Source organism: Gopherus flavomarginatus, chromosome 19 (assembly GCF_025201925.1).
Source record: "Gopherus flavomarginatus isolate rGopFla2 chromosome 19, rGopFla2.mat.asm, whole genome shotgun sequence".
Classification (NCBI taxonomy): Eukaryota; Metazoa; Chordata; order Testudines; family Testudinidae; genus Gopherus; species Gopherus flavomarginatus.
The window spans coordinates 97,261-120,459 of NC_066635.1; the positions used below are offsets into that span (position 1 = coordinate 97,261).

The window sequence follows — 23,199 nt, forward strand, 5'->3', positions numbered from 1 at the left end:
CCACAAAACATTAGGGTACGTTTACTTCCTAGGCTAGTATGTTTGTGCCTGTTAATGATATGTACATATGCACATAAGTTACCTTGTAGTGTACCTGTTAAATCTGTGGGTACAACACTGAAAAAAACCCTATGCCATTCTCCTTTGTCGATTGGTCTAGGTAAAGGTCTTGGACAGGCATGGGTACTTATCTATTTAAGTAACATGATAAAGATCGGTTTTCCTCTCTGAGTAAAAGGTCAGAATATAGATATGCTAACTTTGCCTTAGCTTAACAGACAGGATATGGCCTGTAGGTTCTCGTAAGTCATGTGTCTCAGTCCCCTAATCATTTTTATTGCCCTCTGCTGGACTCTCTCCAGTTTGTCTACATCCCTTCTCATGTGGGTCCCAACCCCAAAAGTACTCACATTTCACCCCATTGGCCCCAAAATGCCAGCTTTTAATATGTAAATAGGGGGCTGCCATGGTCAAGTCACTCCCGAGCTCTCCAGTGGATCCTGCTGGCAGAGAACAAGGTGAAAATTAGCCAGGATGTCACTCAGTCAATTCCCTGTGCTCCCTGCAGGTGGTATCGGAAAGCTCCAAGATGGCTCACTTCCCTTTCTCTCATCAGCTTCAGGCCCCAGGGTTACAAATGCACAAACCAGTTGGGATTCTCCCCTGGCCTCAGGGTGTGGGGCTGCTCTGAGGGGATGGACTTCCACACTTGGGCTATTAGTGCAAAGATACAATTTCAATTTATCTTAGAAAAATTGGAGAGCAATTTATATTTGGTAAAAATCTTATTTAGTGAAAGGAAAGCTGCAGTGACAGCCTGGTTACTGGGGTGCAAAACACCTTCCTCCTGGGAGAAACAAGAAGTTAGAATTAGAAATTTACATCGTTTGTTCCTGTGTTGGTACAGGCTTAATTTTGCTTCTGTGTAGGTTTGTTTCAGGCTGTGACCATTTTGGTTTATTGGGTTGTTTTGGTTTTTTTAGTTGGACTGGAGCTTTTAACTGACATTTGCTGGATCAAATGGCTGTCCTGCAACACCAGTTTTGACATAGTTCTGCATATTTTATACAGATTTGACCAGTATTCAAGGATTCAGTTCCTTTATAGGAGGTTTTAGTGGTCATGCTTATTTATTTGATGTTATTTTATCATTCTGCTGTAGCACACTTTTTTGATAAAATGTTGAAATTATTAATTTACAGCATTTGTTAGTTTTTATTTTTACAAAGTTTTTCTTAATGTTTGGGTTTTAAATTAAGCCTTGTTTTTGGTTTCAATTTAGGTTTTGGTTACTGATGGGATCTTTAAGAGAACTTTGGATTCAGTACTAAAATTTGGACCGATTTAGAATATTTAAAATAAACCCTATTTACTATTTTATTTTAATAAAGTTTGTATTGCTGTAAACCCTAGCCCGGGGGAGAGGAGATGAGCCTGGCCTTTAACTGAGAAGGAGCAGAGTCATGGCCCCGTGAAGGGTGGGGCCAGGTGATGGGGGACACAGCCCCCCAATTTTTTTCGTCTAGCCCATCTCAGTCCCCCACTAAAGGAGAAGAGTCTGATGCCACCCCTGCTGGTCACTGGGTGTCACTGCTGCTCCATGGGAAACATGCTCTGTGCCTTACCCAGATAGGTGGGAAACACACTATGTGCCATACCGTGACTGGTCCATGGGTGTCACTGCTCATAGAGGGCAGACACACGCTGTGCATTACGCCACCTGACCAGAAGGTGTCACTGCTGTATCAAGGGAAACACCTTCTGTGCATTACTCTGACTGCCCACTGGGTGTCACTGCTGCGCCAAGGGAGACATAAGAGCGGCCAGACTGGTTCAGACGCAAAGTCCACCTAGCCCAGTATCCTCCTGTCTTCTGACAGTGGCCAGTGCCAGGTGCCCCAGAGGGAATGAACAGAGCAGGGAATCATCAAGCGATCCATCCCCTGTTGCCCATTCCCAGCTTCTGGCAAACAGAGGCTACAGGCACCATCCCTGCCCACTCTGGCTAATAGCCCTTGATGGATCTATCCACCATAAACTTATCTAGTTCTTCTTTGAACCCTATCATAGTCTTGGCCTTCACAACATCCTCTTGTAAGGAGTTCCACAGGTTAACTATGCAACTGCCCTGAGTTTATACCCCCCTCCCCTGGCCAGGTTGTATATGGAAAAGAGGATGAGGATGAAGAGAGCCATGATGTGTCTGTCAGTGGCTGGTGCCTCAGTTTCCTCTAGGCAGCAGTGCTGCAGGCTCCTTTGGTCTGTGCCCATGCAACTGTGTCTGGGGAAAGGGGAGTAGAGGCTCATTCTTCCCAGCCCCATGACCCATCCCCAGCAGCTGGGGAATCCAGGCCAAATTTAACCCTGGTAGCTGGGCCGGGATTAGCCTGGGCTGGGGTAGGGCTCGGGAGGAATTGGGAGGGAGACAGAAACACCTGGTGTGAGGGAAGATCCTCCCATTCCCTGCCAACCCCCTTCACTCCTTGCAGCATAGCACCCCCAGCGTTTCTTTCTCTGTCATGCTGCCTGCTGCTCCTTTAGCATCATCTCTCCCCATCCTGGGGCACTGGCATTGCCCAGCCTGTGCAAACAGGCAGGCCCCGGTGTGCCCCATGGCACTGCCCTGCAATTGTGGGGGCAGCTGTTGGATGGAGCCATATCAAAATATGGGAGTGGGCAAGGCTGGGGACCAGGACTCCTGGGTTCTCCCCTCACATGTGTGATGGGAGTGGAGGTTAGGGGGGAGATTAGGGGAGGGGCAGGGCTGGGATCCAGGGAAATTACTTTTTCTGGTTTTCTCCACCTCCTGCAGCTGCTTCAGTCCTTTCAGTGTGTTTCTTGTTCCAAATTCATTTGCTGACTTGTGTAATTCACCCCAGAGGTGGCTGCATCTCAGTGTTGGGTGAGGCACCCTTGGCTGCATCACCTCCTAACCGCGTCTCTCTCCCCCTTCAGGTGACCCTGCAGCACTCAGCAAACATCCACAAGATCATGGGGCACTTTGAGCACTGGGCAGGCAGGGGCCAGGCGCCCAGCCCTCCCTCCAGAGAATGGGACCCAGCACCCCCTACTTTTTACAGGGATTAAAAAGGGGCAAAGGGGGGCAAATCAGAGGAGGGGGTGGCCAGGGTCTGAGCAGGGGATGAAAATTGACTGGTCGGGGGGTCAAGCAGCTGGAGGCAGAGTTAGGAGAGGGGCTGAAAGGCAAAGTCAGGGAGGGGGGGAGGAGCCGGAGTTAAGCCCGGAGGGAGGCGCTGCCAGAGGGTTAACCTCTGGCACAGGCAGGGACAGAGGGGTAACATTTATCCCGGTGGGTTGAGACTCCAGTGTTTGCAAACATGGGTGGGGGGAGCAGAGGGGCTTTTTTATTTCCCCTCCCACAGGCAGCACCTCTCAGCATGGGCTTCCCAGGGCTGGGCTCTTAAAGGCACAGGCATCCCACTGCCTAGACCCTGCAGCTCCTCTCTGATGTAATCTACTGAGGTGCTGCAGTAGGAGACTCAATTCAGTGAAACTGGGCATTCCCTATACGCCCCCCAGCCAGGGAGCTGTGCACCCCCTTCCCCGATTTTCCCCAACACCCCCTCCCTCAGTGGTCAGGTAGTTACATGCAGCGCTGCCAATGTTGTCATTGGTTGCAAATTTGAATGGAAATTGAAACGTTAACACACACTTTAAAAGCAGATACAACGTATGAAAACTACTTGTACCTGAGAAAGTAAAATAGGTTTGGAAAGTCTGGACAAAGCCGGGTTTCTTCACCCAGCTGTTGTGTTTTCTGGGAATGTTGGTGCATTGGCTTCAGCAGTGTTGGCCAACCTTAGAATTTCAAATGATGATTTGTAAGCGAGGTGTGAATGATCTCTCCCCTGGCAGCTACTGATGACCAGGGCTGGGAGGAGGCTTTGGAACCAGACTGTATTTACATGAACTCACCTACTCTTCCGAGGTATCCAGCGGACAGAGCTGGGCTGCCTCTGCTCTAGGTGCCCGGAGGAGGGAAGGTGTGTGGGGCTCCAGCCTGGGACTCTTCCTCCCTCCTGCCAAGGCCTGACTATTAATCCCAGCCCTGGCACTCCTTTCTTCAAGCGCCATGTGGGCCAGAGGAAACGTGTGGTAGGAAGCACAAGGGCCAAGCTTGTGAACATCAGGTGCAGCAGCAAGAATCCCAACTATCAGGGTAGCAAGTTCTAGAGCCCTATCCCATTGTGGCCATCCCTGCCAAAGACCTGGCTCTAGGAGGTGTGAGTCACCCAGCAGGAGGGGAAAGATTCACTCTTACACAGCTGGAGACAGGGGAGTTGAGCTCTGGGGCATTACCACAAGCATGGGTGGCAAGTTTGTAGAAATTTTGGTGGTGCCCAGAACCCGCCCCCAAACTCCACCCCCACCTGCCTAAGGCTCTGGGAGGGGAATTAGGTGGGAGGTATGGGGTGCAGATCCTGGGCTGGGGATTTTAGGGTGCAGGAGGGGTACAGGGTGCAGGCTTTGGGACAGAGTTTGGGGGTCGATAGGAATGTGTGGGAAGGGGGAGGGGTGCACCCTCTGGGAGGGAGTTTGGGGATAGGAAGGAGTGTAGGCTTTGGAGCTGAGGGGTTCATGATGCAGGAGGGGGCTCAGGGTAGCCTGCCTTGCCATTATTAGAGGGCAGGCACTAGGACCCAGGGGAAGCAGACAGCGGTTCTGCCCAGAATTGCTCTACTCCAGCAGCAGGAGACAGGCACATGCTGCTTTTTGTCTGGCAGGGACAGAGCGCAGCAGGGGGAGGGGTGCCAGGGCCAGGGGAAGAGACCCAGCTCCAAATATTGCTGGAGCAGGGCCCCCAGCCCTGAATATTCCTGGAGCCCGAGCAGCACAAATGTATATAACCTGCCGCCTATGACCACAAGCCAACACAAGGTCCCACTGAGATTTGAACTCAGATTACAGGATTCAGAGTCCTGAGTGCTGCCCATTACACCATGGGACCAGCTTGTGCTGCCTTCTCTGCACATCGGTGACCCTCATGGGGCTGCTTGTGTAAGGGGGCTCTTGGCCCTTTACTAAAACTTAGTGTGTGTGTATGGGGGTGGGGTTGGTTGGCTAGTTCCCAGCACCAATAGAAGGGGGAAGGATCAATGGGAAATCAGGACCCTGAGACTGACAGTCCCCAGGGACAATGGGGAAAGGCCAAAGTTCCAAGTTAGCAGCTCTGACAGGCCAGGCAGTGTAATGAGAGAGTCACCAGGCCAGGGGGTCCCATCCTCCATGTGAGCTGGAACTGCCTGGGCGAGAGTGGGGCAGAGCTAAGGAGAGAGCAGGAGCCCAAGAAGAGCCAGGGAGCAGAGCTGTGCAGGTGTAGTGCCAGAAACTGCTGCATGTAGGAATTTGCAACCTGTAGCAGTTACTGATACCTGAGGTTGTTCTTATTTGCTGACTTGTCCTAAGTGGCTAAAACTTGACAGTGGTTTCTCTAGCAAAGGCCAGTCCCTGGCCCCTTGGTCCAGACATCCTCCTTCATATCAGGCTAGGGTGACCAGATGTCAAAGATGAAATATCGGGACTCGGGGGACAGAGCAAAAAAAAAAAAAAAAGCCGGAGGGGCCCCCCCGCCAAGTGGCAGTGGCACAGCCCCATCTCCAACCAACTCTCGGCTCCAACCCCCATTACACCCCCAGCTCCCCCATCCCCTCACTCCTGGGCCCAACTTGGGCTCCGAGCTCTGCAGCCGAGCCATGATCCAGCCCCTCCTGCAGCTCCCGGGCAAGGGGTGAACCAGGCAGCTCCCGGCAGGAGCGTGTCAGCCCCATGTATGTCTCTGCCCCCCACCCACCTGGGCCTTGCCTGCTCCGTGCTGCCCCCAGCCCCATTGCGCTGCCCCGCAGGCTGCAGGGCTGGAGCAGCTTCCGCACTGTGCTCCCGGCCATGGCCATGGCCCGTGTGCAAACCTGGGAGGGAGGAAGAATGCTTCATGCTTGGGGAAGAGGCAGGGCAAGGGCGAGGATTTGGGGAGGAATCCAATGGGGCAGTGAGAGGGTAGGGCTGGGGGCAGGGCCAGGGCCAGGATTTGAGGATGGATCCAATGGGGGAATGAGGGGGTGGAGTTGGGGGGGGGGGGGCAAGTATCTCTCCAGACTATGCCTGTGTGCCGGAGAAGAGGACAAAGTTATTTGTTTGTCCAGGGTCCCGAACAAACATTGGTCGGGAAGCGGGACAAACAAGAAAATATCAGGACAGTCCTGATAAAATCGGGATGTCTGGTCACCCTACATCAGGCTTCAAGTTGAGAATCATTTCCCATTCCTGCTCTGTGGGAGGGGAGACTTTTAAACGTGCTCTCTGTGCGACTGCACATGGCTAAGCAAAGAGAACAAACCCCAAATCCCCCCTGTGCTTTGGGAGCCTGGTTTGCGGTGGGAATTCTGTTGTTCAGATGACTTCACACCTGGTCATTGTGATTCTTTACCAATTTCTCTGGCATTGGGGGAGTTTTTCACTCACAGCTGTGATGGCCAAGTGGTTAAGATGTGAGAGTTGAAGTCTAATAGGGTTTCCCTGTGCAGGTTTGAATCCTGCTCACAGCATGGCCTGTGTTTTGGCCAGTCTCTCACCCAGGCAACACCTCAGTACAACCCCCTGAGGCACTCTCAATTCTCTCCCCACCCCAAGTAAATCCTGTTCTGCTCCTTTCATTGAGATCCCTGGGGCACCACCTCACACTGTGTCCCTGAGGGGTCAGGCAAACTCTCAGCCACCTGAAGCCTCTGCCACTCACCTGATGCCCCATAGATCAGCCATAGCCCTGGTTCTGCTCCTCTCTCTAGAGTGTGAAAGAAGCCAAGACAGCGACTCCATGGGAGCTATGGGGCTGCAGAACCAACAGAGAAAAAATAGGTGCTCAGCGCCCACTGGCAGCCAGCTTCCCCTGCCCACTACAGGCCTTGCTGACAAACTCCTCCTCTTCCCCTTCAGCACCTCCCACTTGCCAGTGATCAGCTATTCAGTGGGGTGCAGGAGGTGCTGGGTCGGGAGGAGGAGGAACAGGGACAGGAAGAGGTGGGGGTGGGAGAGAAATGGGGCAGGAAGGTGCAGGATGGGAAGGGGTGGGGGCAGGGCCTTAGGATGAAAGGGGGGAATTTGTCCCAGACCCCTCTAGGGCTGGCTCTGAAGGGAAACGCTGACTATCACAGTGACAATACAACTGACCAGCACTGCGGGGGAGACTGAGGGAGATCCACACTCATCAGGTCTCTTCTCTCCCCCAAGGTGAGAGAGACACTGCTCTCTCCTGGCTCTCACTCTAGCAGCTGGATACCAAGGAGCCATTTCCCCACAGGAAGTGCATTGAGTGCCCCTGTGGTGCTGGGGGGGGGGGGGCTGACACTGCTGCTGCCTGTGGGGCTGGCAAAGGCACTGATGTCTGCACAGACTCTCAGCTGCCAGGTCAGAGGGGGGCACTTGGGACCTTACCAGACTGGCACAGTGAAGACGGGGGGTTGACAAAGCAATACAGATGATCTCCAGAGCATGGAGCAGCGTCCGCCCATGCAGCCAAGCAATGAGCATTTCCCACAGTCTGGAGCCGAGGGGGAGGCAGCAGCTGCTGTTCCAGCTCCTGGGGGACAGGTCCTGCCAGCCAACAGACACTTCTTACTCACCACAGCTAAAGGTGCCGGGTTCCTCTGGTGGGGGTGTGGAGCAGCCGTTCGTTTTCCTGTCCTTTTTGTGTGCAACTGCTGACAAAAACATCCCAGACAGAGAAGCAACAGGCCAAAATACTGTCATACAACTGCCAAAGTAGCTCAGTTGGGAGAGTGTTAGACTGAAGATCTGAAGGTCCCTCGTTCAATCCTGGGCTTTGGCAGGCTTTGTTTGTGCAGGGATGGCTTGTTTTCTGGGAGCACAGCAGTGCCTGCACTGTCTTTCCCAATATGGTAGGAAGAAAGTGAGGCAGGGCAGCCCTCAGGAATGGTGCTAGAGGGCTGCTGGGCAGGGATTAGAGATGAAAACTCCTCTGTATAGCTGAGCAATGGCAGTACCAGGGAAGGGGCATCTGTAAAAGTGACCCAACACACCTCTCCTCCTCTGGGCACCTAGAGCAGAGGCAGGTGGTGCTGATAGCTCCAAGGGAAGGCTTAAAAGCCACAGAGCAACTGAGGTCAGAGCTAGATGCCTATATGTGGCCTTCAGACAGGCACAAAAACACCCAGCCAGGCTGCTCCCTGCCATGCCAAACATCCACTAAAGGTCACCAGCATGTGGGGCAGCTGCTGATGCTCTGTGGATAACATCACAAGTTGGGAGGAAAGCAGGGTCAGCCCCTAGGGTGGGGCCTCTGACTGGTCCCACTCAAGGTGCTCACTTTTGCAGTGGGGCAGGAGATTTTACCCCAAGAGGCTTTTCCTGAGCTGGCGAGAAGCAGAGAAACACCCAGGCTCCAAAGACGCTATGTAGCAAGTATCCCCCAGCATAGGGAGAGGGGCACACACTAGCCCGGGTAGCTGCCCACTTTCTTTGGCAAGTCAGGAAGGGCAAAGGCTAGACTGGAAGCACTTGGGGCTCATGCCCCAGCCTTTGTGACACCCAACCCCCAGCTCCTTCCCGGGGCTCTAGCTGAAGCCAGAGCATTGGCCTGAGCAGCCAAGAAGAGGTTCCAGCCCTGAAGGGAGCAGGACTTTCAGCACAAAGGTAAAACTGCAGAAACACAACCACCAAGGGACTCAAACCCTCAATCTTCTGATCCACACTCAAACATCTTATCCATTAGGCCACATGAGGGGTTCCTGGGACTTTTTTGTGCCTCTCTTTTGCTTACCTGCTCACTCTTGTGGTGAATGGTGAAGATGGTCTCAACAAGCCCAGGTAGCTCAGTTGGTAAAACATCAGGCTCTTAATCTGAAGGTCCAGGATTTAAGCCCCTGTCTGGGTGCTCAGCTTTAAGTTGCTTTGTGTGCCAGGAGCCAAATGATTCCTGGTGCTGTCCACCAGCCCCATGGGGATTCCCAGAAGCCATGGTCATTTCCGGGAAAGGTTCCTTTCATCAGGAGAGAGGCCACATCCACAGGAACAGACCTGGAACATGCAGTCTCTGGCTGGCAGGAAGTGCTGTGGGGCCTCGTGTTGAGAAAGCTCAGAGGAAGACCAGCAGAGATGAAGGGAAGAGAGACGGAGAAGCAAAGAGTACAGAGGGCAAGTGTACAGGGGGTTCTGGTCTAGCTATTGTGGGGAACTTCCCTGGTTTATACATGACCCTGGTGCAACTGGCCAGAGAAAGGATCTGAGTCCCCACCCCCGTACCAGAGGCCTGCCTGACCCCAAGGATGCTCTTTCTACTCTCATGTGTGGCAGAGTCCTTGTAACCCCAACAAGGCTGGGCCCAGGAATCCTGCTGAAAAACCAATACTAGTCTGGTTGGGGAATTTGGTTTGAATGTATTATTAGTATTCTCTTCTGATTTCTGAATCAGTTCAGCTCAGTCTTTGTCCTCCAGGTGTGTTTCCAGCTGTTGAGTTATGGGGGAGAGAGGCCAAGTCATGGTGTCTCTACCCTTCTTTCATAGTTTCTTCCAGCTTGTTAGGAAGCTCCTTTGCTAGGATGTGAATCAAGCAGTGTCCATCCTCACAAGGCAGACTTGTACAAACCATATGATCATTATATGAGAGTGGTGAATATGGGGCTTCCAGGGTGCTGCTTTGAGCACAGCGTGCCACACCTGGGCATCCATTGCAATGGAGACGTACCCTTAGAGTTCATCTCTCCTGGAATAAAGATGGCAGCATGGCTGGCCTGGGTCATCTGACTTGGGCTCATGGACGTAAAGCTGAGAGGCTAAAAACTGTGGTGCAGATATTTGTGTTCACACTGAAGCCTGGACTCAGAAACCCTCACCCCTCATGGGGCCTCAAGCCCATATGTCTGCACTGTAATTTTATAGAGGTTTGGAGGGAGTTTAGCAAGTGGAAATGGTAAAACCACATTGAGGGGACTGGACCACTGACCTATCAGCTCTTAACATCCAAACTTTCAGTAACTCTATTGTCAGTGCCTGTGAGTGTAATTTAAACCATAGGTCCATCTAGCTCTGAATCTTGTCTTCTGCCAGTAGCCAATACCAGGTGCCCTAAAAGCCACTCCCCAAGGCACCACTGGGAGTTGAACCCAGTATCTCCTGTTTACAAAACAGGTACTTTAACCACCTAAGCCATGGTGCCTGCTGTTATTTAAAGCATTGTGTTTGGCCTACACCTGACTCTCTGACAAGCCCCACTGGGCCCTGACAAGTGTTGCTAGTGTTTGGCTTCTGTAAAGCAGAGGAGAAGTTGAAGTTTTGCTCCCAAGGTGTGTGTGTGATTCTTTGGACAGGTTTACACTACAAAATTAGGTTGGTGTAATTACGTTACTTAGGCTGGCAATGGAGTGCTATCAACCTAATCCCAGTGTAGATAGCGGCTCAGCTGTTAGAACTTTCTGGAGCTATGAAAGGGGAGGGGCCCAGCCTCTATAGCAGGAATGCAGGCCAGGAGAGTTCCCGGCGGGCATTATGGGATACTGGTGGAGGCCAGTTATGGCGATATAATAACCAGCAGCATTTACACTGACAATTTGTCACTTTACGTTTGCTGCAAAAAGCTCTAGGCCTCTTGTCGAGGTGGTTTTATTTCATCACCAAAACAGGGCAGTTTTGTCGCCAGACGTGGCATTGCAGCATGTACACCAGCCACAAGCTGCCAACTGAGGGAGCATTGTGTGTTTTTCACACATCTAAGCAATAAAATGATGCTGAAATAACTTGTAGTGCAGACCTGGCCAAAGATTCACACACACACAACTTGCAAGGAAAACCTCACCTGCTCCTCTGCTTTGCAGAATCCAAACACATGCAAAGCTTATCGGGCCCCGGTGGGGATGGCAGAGAGTCAGGTGTGAGCAGACACTATATTTTAGCCACAGGAAGGTACCATGGCTTAGCTGGTTAAAGCCCCTGTTTTGTAAACAGGAGACCCTGGGTTCAACTCCCAGTGATGCCTTGTTGAGTAACTCTTGGGGCACCTGGTATTGGCTACTGTCAGAGGACAAAACACAGAGGAAGACAGACTTTCGGTCCAGCCTAGCATGGCTGTTGTCATGGTTTAAATTACACTCACAGGTATTGACAATAGAGTTACTGAAAGTTTGGGAGTTAAGAGCTGATAGGTCAGTGTTCCAAGCTCCTTGCAGATGACCCTATCTCTCTGGGACAGGGGCAGGTCTGGGCTCTCACATGAAATGGCTCATTGTGGCTGCCAGAATCTGTGAACAGCTCATTTAGTTTCCACCGAGGATTGAGTCCTGCTTCGTGCACTGTGTGTGAGAATGAAAATCCTAAACCGCCCTTTGAAATAACAAATGCAGCAGGACGTGTTATTGTCCCTTCCTCAAAGCAGACAGACCAATGGAGAAATGCCATTGAGTCCACGGTAATACTCCACTGCCATTTTACCTTTTTTGCTTGCTAAACTCCCTCCCAACCTTGTGAGGTCCAGAGCCCGGTATTCAGCCTGAGCCAAGATGTCTACTCTGCAAATTTACCACCCCACAGCCTAAGTACTGGGAGCCTGAGCTTGCATGGGACAGCCCTGGGTGTTTCATTGCAGTGTGGACATAGCCTAGCATTATGTCTACACTGCCATTAACACACCTAAGTCACTATTCTCAAACACTGGGTCAGCTGATTGAGGCTTGTGGGGCTTGTGCTGCAGGGTTATAAAATTACCGTGTAGACACTTGGGCTTGAGCCCAGCCTCCGAGACCCCATGAGGGGTGAGAGTCTCTGAGTCTAGGCTCCAGTCTGAGCCCCAGGAATCCAAATCAGATCATCCAGGCCAGACAGGCCACAGGGATTTTGTCACAGTATAGATGCCCTCTCACGGTATGCCTACATTGCAACGTAAGCCCAGGGTTAGCAGAGGTCATATCTGCAGCCCCAACACATAAACATAAACCACGAGGAAAAGACCCACCCCCCCAAATAAGCTGGGCAGTGTCCTTCCCCCTACAGTTCATAAGTCCAGCAACCAAAGTCCTTTAACATGAGCCATCCCCTCTCTGCACCCCACTCACAGCTGTTGTCCTTAGTCAGTGCAAGCCCAGAGGTGCCTCTGTAGAGTTTACCTGCCACCCTGGGTGGAAAAGGGGGAAAATAAGAAAGCACCATACTCACTGTGCTGTCTAGGGACTCACTCATCCCTCCACGGCCACCCTATCCTAAAGTTGGTCTAACATCTGAATTTTAGTATTAGGACCCAGGCTCCAGCCCACTTGACTTTGGAACCCCTGTCCCCTGCCTAGCAAGTGCTATTGAATTGAGAGTGAGTCCCTCAATCGGGGTCTGCCAAGTAGAGTTGTGCTGCCCTCGATTCACACAACAAGGATAACAACGCCTTTATTTCTCCTGCCCCAATAACAAGGAGACTGAGAATCCAACACCAGGCAAAAGTGATCATTTCGGCAAGCAACCCAACATATTTCCAACATACCGTAAAATCCACATGCAGATTCATACATGAAACCTTGCAAGAAAATCTTCCTGAGAGGGTCTGAAACACCTGCTGCTGGAGGGAAGAAGGGAGCTGTGGGTTTGGATTGAGGGGGGCTGGGAATAGGAGGGGGCTGTGGCTTGGGACAGAGGAGAAGGGTGAAGAGGAGTAGGCTCTGGTTGGGAGTGAGGAGCAGTGTGCATAAGAGGGACTAAGGTTTGGGATTGAGGGGCACTGGGAAAAGAGGGGACATGGGTTTAGGCTGAAGAGCATCCTCGTTTGGGGATCCAGCAGGAAAGGGGAAGGCAGCAGGTAATTCCAGTTCCTTAGGGATATTCTGTGTGTTTGTGTGTGTGTGTGTGTGCAAGGAAGGAACATACTATATGCCCAGAGGCCTTTATTCTTCCAGGTTGCAAGGACAAAGGGGCTGTCAGGAAGTTGCCCCTTCAATCCCCCACACACAAAAAGGCCTTTCTGAGGAAAGGGAAAATCCTGAAGAGAAAAAGTAACATCAAAGAGGACTCCAGAAAGACAGTCAAGAGCTTGGTGAATAGTTTATCACCTGCCCAGGGACTTGAAGCCTGGATCCTCAGATTAAAAGTCTGATACTCTGCTATCTGAGCTAGCCAGGCTCAGAAGAAACAAGACCAACTTGGTGCAGAGGAAAAGCTAGTGAAGAAAACAAGTGCAAGAAACAATAGGGGAAACCTGCTGCTCTCACTGGCCTGGTCAACACTACGTGTTTATATTGAATTTAGCAGCATTAAATTCGCATTAACCCTGCACCCGTCCACACAACAAAGCCCTTTATATCGATATAAAGGGCTCTTAATACCGATATCTGTACTCCTCCCGACGAGGGGAGTAGCCCTGAAATTGGTATTGCCATGTTGGATTAGAGTTAGTGTGGCTGCAATTCTACGGTATTGGCCTCCGGGCACTATCCCACAGTGCACCATTGTGACCACCCTGGACAGCAATCTGAACTTGGATGCACTGACCAGGTAGACAGGAAAAGCCCCATGAACTTTTGAATTTCATTTCCTGTTTGCCCAGCGTGGAACACCGATCAGCACAGGTGACCATGCAGTCCCAGAATTAAAAAAGAGCTCCAGCATGGACCGTATGGGAGATACTGAAGCTTAGGCTTTTTCTCAGCTCATTTCACCACCCTCTATCCTGCTGGGGTTGAGTTTATCGCAGGTGTTACCCAAAATTGGTCTAGTTAGTAAGTGTAGGGAGGACTAATAACCCACCAGAGTTTGGCAGAAAGCAGCACATTTATTATACTGATAGCTAAGCTCAAAGGAGAAGAGAGGGGGAGTGTCACACTCACACTTACATACTCAAGCTCCCAGGACAGGCACAGCACTGGACATGTCAGGATTCTGCAAGGTACGGTGTCAGTGTAGGAGCCATTGAAATAACTCTGCACTTACTTAGATGCAGACATAACAAGCTCTATGGTTGGTAAACTTACAGAGAATCTGCTCCTGCTCATGAACTAGCAGCCCATGACCTCTAAACAGCTGCCATTTGGATGCATCTGAAAGTTACAAGGAACAATGATCTCTGTTAAAGGAAGGCTGCCATTTATTAGAGCTCCAATTGATACCGTGTGCGCAAAGAGAGGTTTGAATGAGTTACAGGAGTTTGGGAAATCTTGGTTATTTTAGTTTTGTAACAGGCTCCTGTCCACCTCCAGTAGAGTTTTCAGTCCCAATGGCAACCTACTTACCAAATGTCATACAGACTAGTCCATTCCTCCCAAGTGGATGTGGTTCTTGTTCTTCTGCACATTGTTGCCCATGGAGGCCAAGGACCTGCAAATGAGTTTTCATGTGCCTTTGTTTAGTTGACGAAAACAAGCCTAGACACTTAGAGGATTGGAAGTGATTTCAGCAGAGGAACATGTTTGCTAGGCTTTTATGCATTTGCATAGGAAAGCATGAAATATGTCCATTCATTTCAGGGACCCCTATTTAGTGGAGCTTCTGAACATACTGGAAATGGAATTATTTTTAATGAAGGAGTAGGCTTGTAAGGGGGTACTTGGATTTGAACCAAGGACTAGTTGATTTACAGTCAAACACTGTACCACTGAGCTATACTCCCCTGACATTTGCCAAGGCAAGTCAGTGATCTTAAGGATTTTGAAGGATGGGCTCTGCCTCAGAGAACTCCTTTTCTATTCCCAGACCACAGGGCTTTTAAAAATGGGGTTTGATTAAACTTTATATATACATGTAGACACCATAGCTTGCACATACACCAGCATAGCTTCCCCCACTGACATAGCTACCACCTCTTAGGGAGATGGGTTAACTACACGGACGGGACAGCTCTCTCCCCTCCACTTAGAGCATCTTCATTATGTTTATCACTCTGGCTTAGTAAACAAGCTGCTTTCTATTGATGCGTGCACTTGTCAATAAAAAGCTTTTGATCAAACCTTGCTGGTGTTGCCTGTCTCTCTCGCGGTCAGACAACAAACTTTGCCATCTGGGTTAGAGTCCCTGACATTCCTAAGTGGAAAACACTGAGAAGCAGCAGCATATCTCACAAGTGCTGGGAAAAAGTGAGATAAGGAAGAGACTGCATTCCTGGTATAGTACCAACTGTGCGGTGTTAGGAACAGTTCCTTTGAAGAACTGATAAGAAATCCCAGCCTCCCTGTTTTCACTCCTTATTTCAGTTCTCTGTCTGTTTTAACTCCCCTACATTCCTAACTTCTGGTGCTTGCTAAGATATTGTTAATCACCTAATGCTGTAAAACATGTATACTAAAAGTGTCTAGTTTCTAGTTGTTAAAAGAAGGGGGTGGGTTGCTCCTGTAAATAATTTATGATGCGACAGAACTGTCTATATAGGCTTATGCTAAGATGTAAAGAGCAGGCTGGTTCTCTCTGGAGACGAGCTGCTCTCTATAGATGCATGCACTTGTCAATAAACAGCTTTTGATGGGACCTTGCTGGTGTTGCCTGTCTCTCTCGTGGTCAGACAACGAACTGGGTTAGAGTCGTTGCCATCTGGGTTAGAGTCCCTGACAGGAATTACCCAAAAACCTCTGTTAGCCTGACATTGGTCAGGTTGGCATACCTGGTTTTGTCTGCAATATCTTTATTCAGGTCTAACAATTATTTATAAATAGGTGGGAAATAACCTCCTGAATGGACAGGAACCAATTTATCAAATATTGCTGTGTCCGCATTCAATATGGGTAACACTGTTCTGCAGCCAAAATGCTTCTGAAGTAAATGTAGTCCAACTTTACTAATTCTGGGTCACTGAGAACGAAAATGATGCTTAAAATTGTTGATTGGCTCTAGTTTTCAAGATATGCTATTGGGTCAGTATATACAACCCTTGACTTGGGAATGGAGGATAAGTGAGTTATAAAGGGAAGGGATCTCAATTTAAACCAGAAATGACTAAAATACATCTTTGGCTGGATCTATGAATAAATCTATGACTTGGTTTGGACAATACTTGCTTTTTAGGCAAAACAATGAATGATGCAATCTGAAGCTGGTATTGCATCATACATGATATGAATTGCATCATGTTATTCCTAGAAGTCATGGATGATGCAATCATAATGAAGCTTACATCACTCTGCTGAACAAATTGCCCTATATCAGCTCTGGAAATCATACAGTGTCATGCTCTCTTATTTGTCATTGTTTGATTTTGCAAAGGGACACATTTCTGTTTAGCCAAAGTGAGCAGAGATGCTTCGTACTTGTGTGAACAGTGCAGATAACTTCTGCTGTGTTTGTGGTGAAGTGACTTTTGCATCACAAAAGCGCAGTCTAACCACTCTGGTTAAGAAAGCCTATCACCTTTCTTTTGGCTGCAAAATTGGAGATCAGGACAAGAGGTGGGCCCCACACATATGCTGCAACACTTGTGCAACAAATCTTGGCCAGTGGTTGAACAGGAAAAGGAAATCTATGCCTTTTGCAGTGCCAATGATTTGGAGAGAGCCAACAGATCATACTAGCAATTGTTACTTCTGCATGGTGCCACCAGTTGGGAAAGGTGTGTCAAAGAAGAAAAAGTGGACTGTGCATTGTGCAAACATTCCATCAGCTATACGCCCAGTACCCCACGGAGAAGGACTGCCTGTTCCTGATGCACCAGAATCCTTCTCACTTGAGTCAGATGAGGAAAAGGAAGAGGAAGAAACTTCTGGTCCTGAACCATCAATGTCACAGGACCCACATTTTCTCCCATCCTCCTCCTCTGAACCACACCTCATAACACAAGGTGAACTGAAGGGCCTTGTCAGGGATTTGGAACTACCCAAGAGTAAGGCAGAGCTGTTGGACTCCAGACTACAGCAGTGGAATCTCCTGGCAGGCTATCAGGGCAAATGGAGCCCATCAATGCTTGCAAACTATTGCTGGACAGTGACAAGAGATGCTCCATTTAATGAATACAAGAGACAAGCCAAGAAGCGCCGAGTAGACACTGACTAGGACTAAACTATGTACAGAATAGTTTTTTGCCTTTTGTTTCATAATACATTTTATGTATATAACCCTTTTGCTGATTTTTAAAGTGTTACATAAACAGGACAGGTGAAATATTATCATGGAAAGCAACCATAAACACATGAAAAGACAGGTTTACAATTTATGATTAAAACTCTACTATCTACACAATATACATAGACACGAAATGTAAACACTTAAATATCAAAACACATAATAAATATCATGTTATCTCTAGGGCCCCGCGCCGCTGGCCTCCTTGCGGCCATCGGCAGGCCCGGCCCCCCGCTGGCCTTGCGGCAGTTATATCCAAACACTGAGTTGGTAAATTTTCCTATCGGTCATCGAGAGAGGTGGAGGTTGCATTTGGATGCTGGCAGCATTTACCAAGCCCCAGTCAGAGAGAAGCTGTAAGCTTTGAGTTTAATACAAGCCTCGAGTGTCAAATATTAATCATTAAAATCTTTGCAGGCCGCCATCTTCTGAGCTCACAGTGACGATTATCTGTCCTGAGAGCCTCAGCAAAAGCACACCCCCATTTATCACCAAGTAATTATTATTGCAGTACTTTAGGAAACTAAGCAACACACAGTATTAATATACGACAGTAAGGCTCACATGGAACATAACAATACGAATAAAGCACCTCTTTGTCACATCTCCCCCCTCCAAGACCAAACTGAGTGGGGCCAGTTTCCATGAAAATGCGTCTGCGCTCACCTGAACGTGGACCACCTTCATGTTATAATCCTGAAGCTGGAGACTCCACCTCAGGAGCTTTACTTTGGCCTCTTTCATCTGCTGTAGCCACATTAGGGGCGAATGCTCAGTATACACAGTGAAGCGCCGCCCAAATAGATGGCTGCAGCTTTTTAAGGGCCACACAATGGCCATACATTCCTTTTCTATGGGTGCAGAATCCTGCTTCCCAGGCAGCAGCTTTCTGCTCAGGTTCACAATGGGATGTGTCAGTCCATTTCTGTCAACCTACATTAGCATTGCACCCAGCCCTTTTTCTGAGGCATCCATGAACACCATAAAGCCTTGTCAAAATCCAGGTTTACCAGCACCAGGCCCTTGACCAGAAAGCCTCCTTCAGAGCACCAAGAGCCCTCTGGCACTGCTCCATTCAGACCACCTTCAGTTCAGTAATTGGGGTGACTATGGAGCTAAAGTGGGGCACAAACCTCCGGTAGTAGCCTGCCATCCCAACGAAAGCCTGGACCTGCTTTTTAGTCTGAGGAGCGTGCCAATATCTCATCACCTCCACCTGGGCCAGCACCGGCTTTAGACACTGCCCCCACCTTGTGGCCCAGGTATGACACCTCCGACATCCCCGTCTTGCACTTCCCAGCTTTTATAGTCAGACCTGCATCCCAGAGCCAGTCTGGCACTTGTTTAACCTGGGTCACATGACTACAAATGCCGAGATTATCAATCTACGCCAGGGCAAAATTCTCCATCCCCTTGAGTAACTGGTCCACCAGTGTAAAAAGGGGATACTGAATGCTCCAAGGTCAGACCCAGGAAGGTCAAAGCTGTGTAAACTTCTTGCCCTGGAGACAGTATGCTCAAAGAGAGGAGGCTCCCCCAGAGTCCTGACTGGCTTCATATGGAGTAGTTCCAGAGCATTGCCCGGTGACTGCATGACAACAGGTGGCAGTGGTGGGATCAAACTGCACCCTGTGGACAAAGCATCCTGCAGTAAGTGACAGGGGAGCAATAAAACAAAGGGAGATTAGCAAGAGATGTGCATGCTGGAGGCTCCGAGAGGTGCGGCTTAACCCCCGAGAGACAGTGGACCCCCAAGAAGGGCTGTTGCACTGAAGGGGTTCCTCCCAGGGCTCGTGGGGAGCTGAGAGAGCACAGGCCTGTGAGTCCATGAACCCTTAGGAACAGCATGGAGATGGTCTATAACCATCTCCTTAAGAAGGACATACAGCTGTGCAGAGAGAGAGGGCTGCGCATTGAAAAAAATTCACCAGGGCTCAGCTAATTGCCCAGTTTGAAGAGAATTATCCTTGTAAGGAACCGACTCCTGAGCCAGCTGGGGCTGCAAGAGAGGCTGGGAGCAGTCAGGCAGCCTCAGAATTCACCTACCCAGCCAGCAAGGGACCTTCCTCACCGAGTTCCCATTGGTGGAGCTGAGATAGTTGCCTCAGTTTAAGGCACGTTTAAGGTTATGTTTAAGCCTCTGACTTTACACAGCATAATGCTAGACTTGATGCCTAGCAACCGACTATCTCACGCAAAGAGAGACTTTTAACTAATTTAACCTTTCAGAACATGAACCTAAATCTGTCAAGTGTTATCAAGAAACCAAGATTTTTAATAAGTGGATGTAAAGAGAAACACAGGAAGAATTAAACTACCAAAACTTAAACCTGCTGCAGTATGTATCTTATTTGATAGCATAGAGAAGTTGAAGTGGACTAAGCAGTAATAGTGGCAAACCTCAACACTACTTAGTCACAGCAGGAAGTTAAACAGCCTCAGTTTAAGGAAGTGATGATAAAGATGCCTTCCTCTCTGCCTTTGAGAAGGCCTGCAATGTGCACCAGGTTGACCCTGAAGATAGGCTTCAGCATCTCACTCCCTTACTGGATCCCAAAGCCACAGAGTTCAGCCAGATGGGTGAGGTGGAAGCAGGGGACTATGAACTGTTCAAACAAGCCCTGCTGTGCGAGTTTGAACTGACCTCCGAGGCACACAGGAAAAGGTTCCGGAGTGTGCAGAAGACCCAGGGGATGACCTATCTGGAACTGGTCACGCGGATGGGGGAAATACACCCACAAGTGGGTGAATGGGGCTGAGTCCCAGACCAAGGAGGACGTGATTGAACTAATGGGGCTGGAGCGACTATATGAACTCTGTCCCGCTGACCTGAGGATGTGGTTTGTGGACAAGAGGCAGAAGGACCTGATCCACACAGGACTGCTAGCTGATGAGTTTGTAGACAGCAGGTCGGGATACTGAATGGAATCCCAGGGAGACAGGCCCACATCAGTGCAGAAGGGGAATCACCCAGAGGCTTCCCTGAAGGAATTGTCAGATAAATCCCTCCCGAGAGGCACAGCCAATACCAGAGCTGACCGACCAGCCTCAGGGGACTAACAGGACCTGAGATATAATTACTCTGAGCAGAGGGGTCACAGATGGGCCTGGTGCCAAAAGCTCAGGGACAGAATGAGCAAACCAAGCCCTCACAGGGTTAACTGGATGGGAACCCAGCCGGAAGAGAGGTGAGCTCCCCAGGTGGGAGGGGCTGGCAGTTTAGCAATGGCCCAAGAGAGAGGAGTCTCCCAGGCCAGCTCCTCAGGGAGGCTCAATGCTCTGGATTCAAAGTTCTCAGTGTACAGGGTGGGTGTGGGGCAGCCCATGAGGAGCAAGTGCCTCATTTCCCTGGAGGTGGATGGAAAGCAGGTTACTGGGTAGTGGGACATAGGCGCTGAAGTGACACTGGCCCGACCTGAGGTGGTGGGCCCAAACCGAGTGGTGCCCAACACCTACCTAACCCTGATGGGCATGTGTGGACCACCAATTAAGGTACCCATGGCAAGGGTACATCTGAAATGAGGGGCCAAGGAGAGGCCTAACGAATGTGAAGATGCAACATCAGTTCCCAACTGAGGTGCTGCTGGGGGGTGACCTGGCAGCCCTCAGAGCACCCTAGTCATCACCTGTAGCCAGAGCCAGCAAAGGGCACTCTGCCCTGACGCTGGGGGCCATGCCCTGCCGGGGGTGCAGGTCCCTACCCTGGTGGGAAAGGAGTCACCAGGGACAGGACTTGGTGGGTCTGCGGCCTTGGAACTAGACACTGAGAGGGGGCTGGTCCCCATCCCTTTCCCAGCCGCTGAATTTCAGGCTGAGCTGCAGAAGGATCCCTTCTTAGAGAAGCTAAGGGAACTTGCTGGCCACAGCACAGCGAAACCCCTGGGGCAAGGCTGCTGGGAAAGATTCCTGTGCGAGTGTAACGATGCTGGTTCTAGCGAGACCCAACCGAGAGTGCCAATTCAGGACAAATTGCTTAAAACAGGGCAGTTACAGCCCAAGGCTGGGGGTTTTCCACCTCTAAGGCAAATCAAACCAGCCTGACAGAGAGGACTTTGGTTTCACCCCACTGGCTAACCACAAGTCACACAAGCAATTCCCTTAGGCACTCTAGTTTCCCAGTATCATCAGCAGTGCCACTTGTTATGGGGACAAATGGTTATGAAAACCAGCATCCCAGAAAAAAAGGTTTTCTTGATCCCAAAGGACCAAGCCCCAGACCCATGTCAATATACAAATCAGATCTTACCCACAAATCATGCTGTTGCCAATCCTTTAGAATCTAAAGGTTTAATCATAAAAGGAAAAAGATAGAGATGAGAGCTAGAATTGGTTAAATGGAATCAATTACATACAGTAATGGCAAAGTTCTTGGTTCAGGCTTGTAGCAGTGATAGAATAAACTGCAGGTTCAAATCAAGTCTCTGGAGTACCTCCACAGCTGGGATGGGTCATCAGTCCTTTGTTTAGAGCTTCTGTTTGTAGCAAGGTCCCTCCAAAGATAAGAAGCAGGATTGAAGACAAGATGGAGACGAGACATCAGCCTTTTACAGTCTTTTCCGTGTGTAAGAACACCACTTTGTCCTTACCGTGGAAAATTACAGCAAAATGGAGTTTGGAGTCACATGGACAAGTTACTGAATCACAAGGCATATCTGCCTTCTCTCAGTGGGTCACTTATATAGCTGATGGTCCTTAATGGGCCATCAAGCAGGCTAGGCAGAGCTGACATCAACTTGTCTGAGGGGGTTACCCAGAAGCATACAGAAGTTTGAAATACAGACAGTATAGAGCCAATATTCATAACTTCAACTACAAAAATGATACACATATACAGATAGCATAACCAGCAACCCATAACTTTGTCTTATATAAAGGGGGTCAAATAGGGTATCTAAGATTTGGTGCCACTACAAGACTTTGGTTGCAACAATGATCTACATGGTCCCAGTTCATGTCAGTAATGTCACAGGGAGAAGGGATTCCTGTACCGGGAATGGGCTCCCCAAGGGGAAGAGGAACCGTGGGGGATCAGGAGACAGCTAGTGGTCCCCTAAAAGTACTGCCACAGGCTACTGTACCTGGCCCATAATATCCCTCTCTCAAGACACCAGGGAATCCAGTGCACCAGGCAGAGGCTGCTACAGAACTTTTTACTGGCCCAGGATATTTGATGCCATCCAGCAGTACTGCATGTCCTGCGACTCCTGCCAGAGGGTGGGGAAGGCCTGGGACAAAGAGAAAGCAGCTTTGGGGCCCCAGCCGATCATAGAAGAGCCTTTCCAGAAAGTGGCCCCCTCAGCAAAGCAACCTGGACAGGGAAAGAATACAATCTGCTGGTGGTAGATTTCGCTACTCTCTATCCTAAGGCTGTGGCCTTGTCCTCTATTGAGGCAGACACTGTGGCAGATGCACTGATGACCGTTTTCAGGAGAGTGGGGTTCCCCAAGGAGGTCCTTACAGACCAGGGCTCCAATTTCATGTCAACTCTGCTCCAGTGCTTGTGGGAGAAGCATGGGGTCTGATACAGCTGGACTTCAAGCATATCACCCTCAATTCAACAGTCTGGTGAGGAGATTCAATGGGACGCTAATGATGATGCTGAAAACCTTTAGGAACCAGTACCCACAGGACTGGGACAAGTATTTACCCCACCTGCTGTTCACGTACTGGGAAGTGCCCCAGGAATCAACCATGTTCTTTCCTCTTGAGTTGTTGTATGGGAGGAAAGTGAGGGCACCCCTGAGGGATGAATGGGAGGGGAAGGCCTCCTCTGACGGAAAATCAGAGGTGGAATATGTACTCACTTTCCTGGAAAAGCTCACTGAGCTCATGGACTTATCCAGGGAAAATTTACCCTAGGCCCAAGGGAAGCAAATAGGTGCCCTCTCCTATGCTACCAGGGACCAGGTGACAGTTCTCATTCTTGTGAGAAAGAGAAACTACAGGTTGCCGGGGATGGGCCCTTTAAGGTCATCAAGCAGCTGAATATGGCAATCTATGTAGTGAAACCCTTGCAGACAGAGTTCATGAAAATGTTACATTTCTTCTGGGATGATAAGAACCTCAGTAGCTGAAGACATCTTTATGAAACTTATTCAACATAAGAATGGCCATACTGGGTCAGACCAAAGGTCCATCTAGCCCAGTACCCTGTC

The 23,199-nt window shown here is 49.7% G+C and overlaps 5 non-coding genes across 5 annotated transcripts; 2 read left to right on the forward strand and 3 right to left on the reverse strand.

Annotated features, from left to right (window-relative positions):
- Nucleotides 1–4,897: 4,897 nt before the first annotated feature.
- TRNAQ-CUG (transfer RNA glutamine (anticodon CUG)) lies at nt 4,898–4,969 on the reverse strand. Its single transcript has one exon. It is a non-coding gene; the product is annotated as a tRNA-Gln (tRNA).
- A 2,801-nt stretch (nt 4,970–7,770) lies between these two features.
- On the forward strand, nt 7,771–7,843 carry TRNAF-GAA (transfer RNA phenylalanine (anticodon GAA)). The gene has a single exon. It is a non-coding gene; the product is annotated as a tRNA-Phe (tRNA).
- A 2,273-nt stretch (nt 7,844–10,116) lies between these two features.
- On the reverse strand, nt 10,117–10,190 carry TRNAT-UGU (transfer RNA threonine (anticodon UGU)). The gene has a single exon. It is a non-coding gene; the product is annotated as a tRNA-Thr (tRNA).
- A 742-nt stretch (nt 10,191–10,932) lies between these two features.
- On the forward strand, nt 10,933–11,006 carry TRNAT-UGU (transfer RNA threonine (anticodon UGU)). Its single transcript has one exon. It is a non-coding gene; the product is annotated as a tRNA-Thr (tRNA).
- A 3,531-nt stretch (nt 11,007–14,537) lies between these two features.
- TRNAY-GUA (transfer RNA tyrosine (anticodon GUA)) lies at nt 14,538–14,609 on the reverse strand. The gene has a single exon. It is a non-coding gene; the product is annotated as a tRNA-Tyr (tRNA).
- Between the last annotated feature and the right edge of the window lie 8,590 nt (nt 14,610–23,199).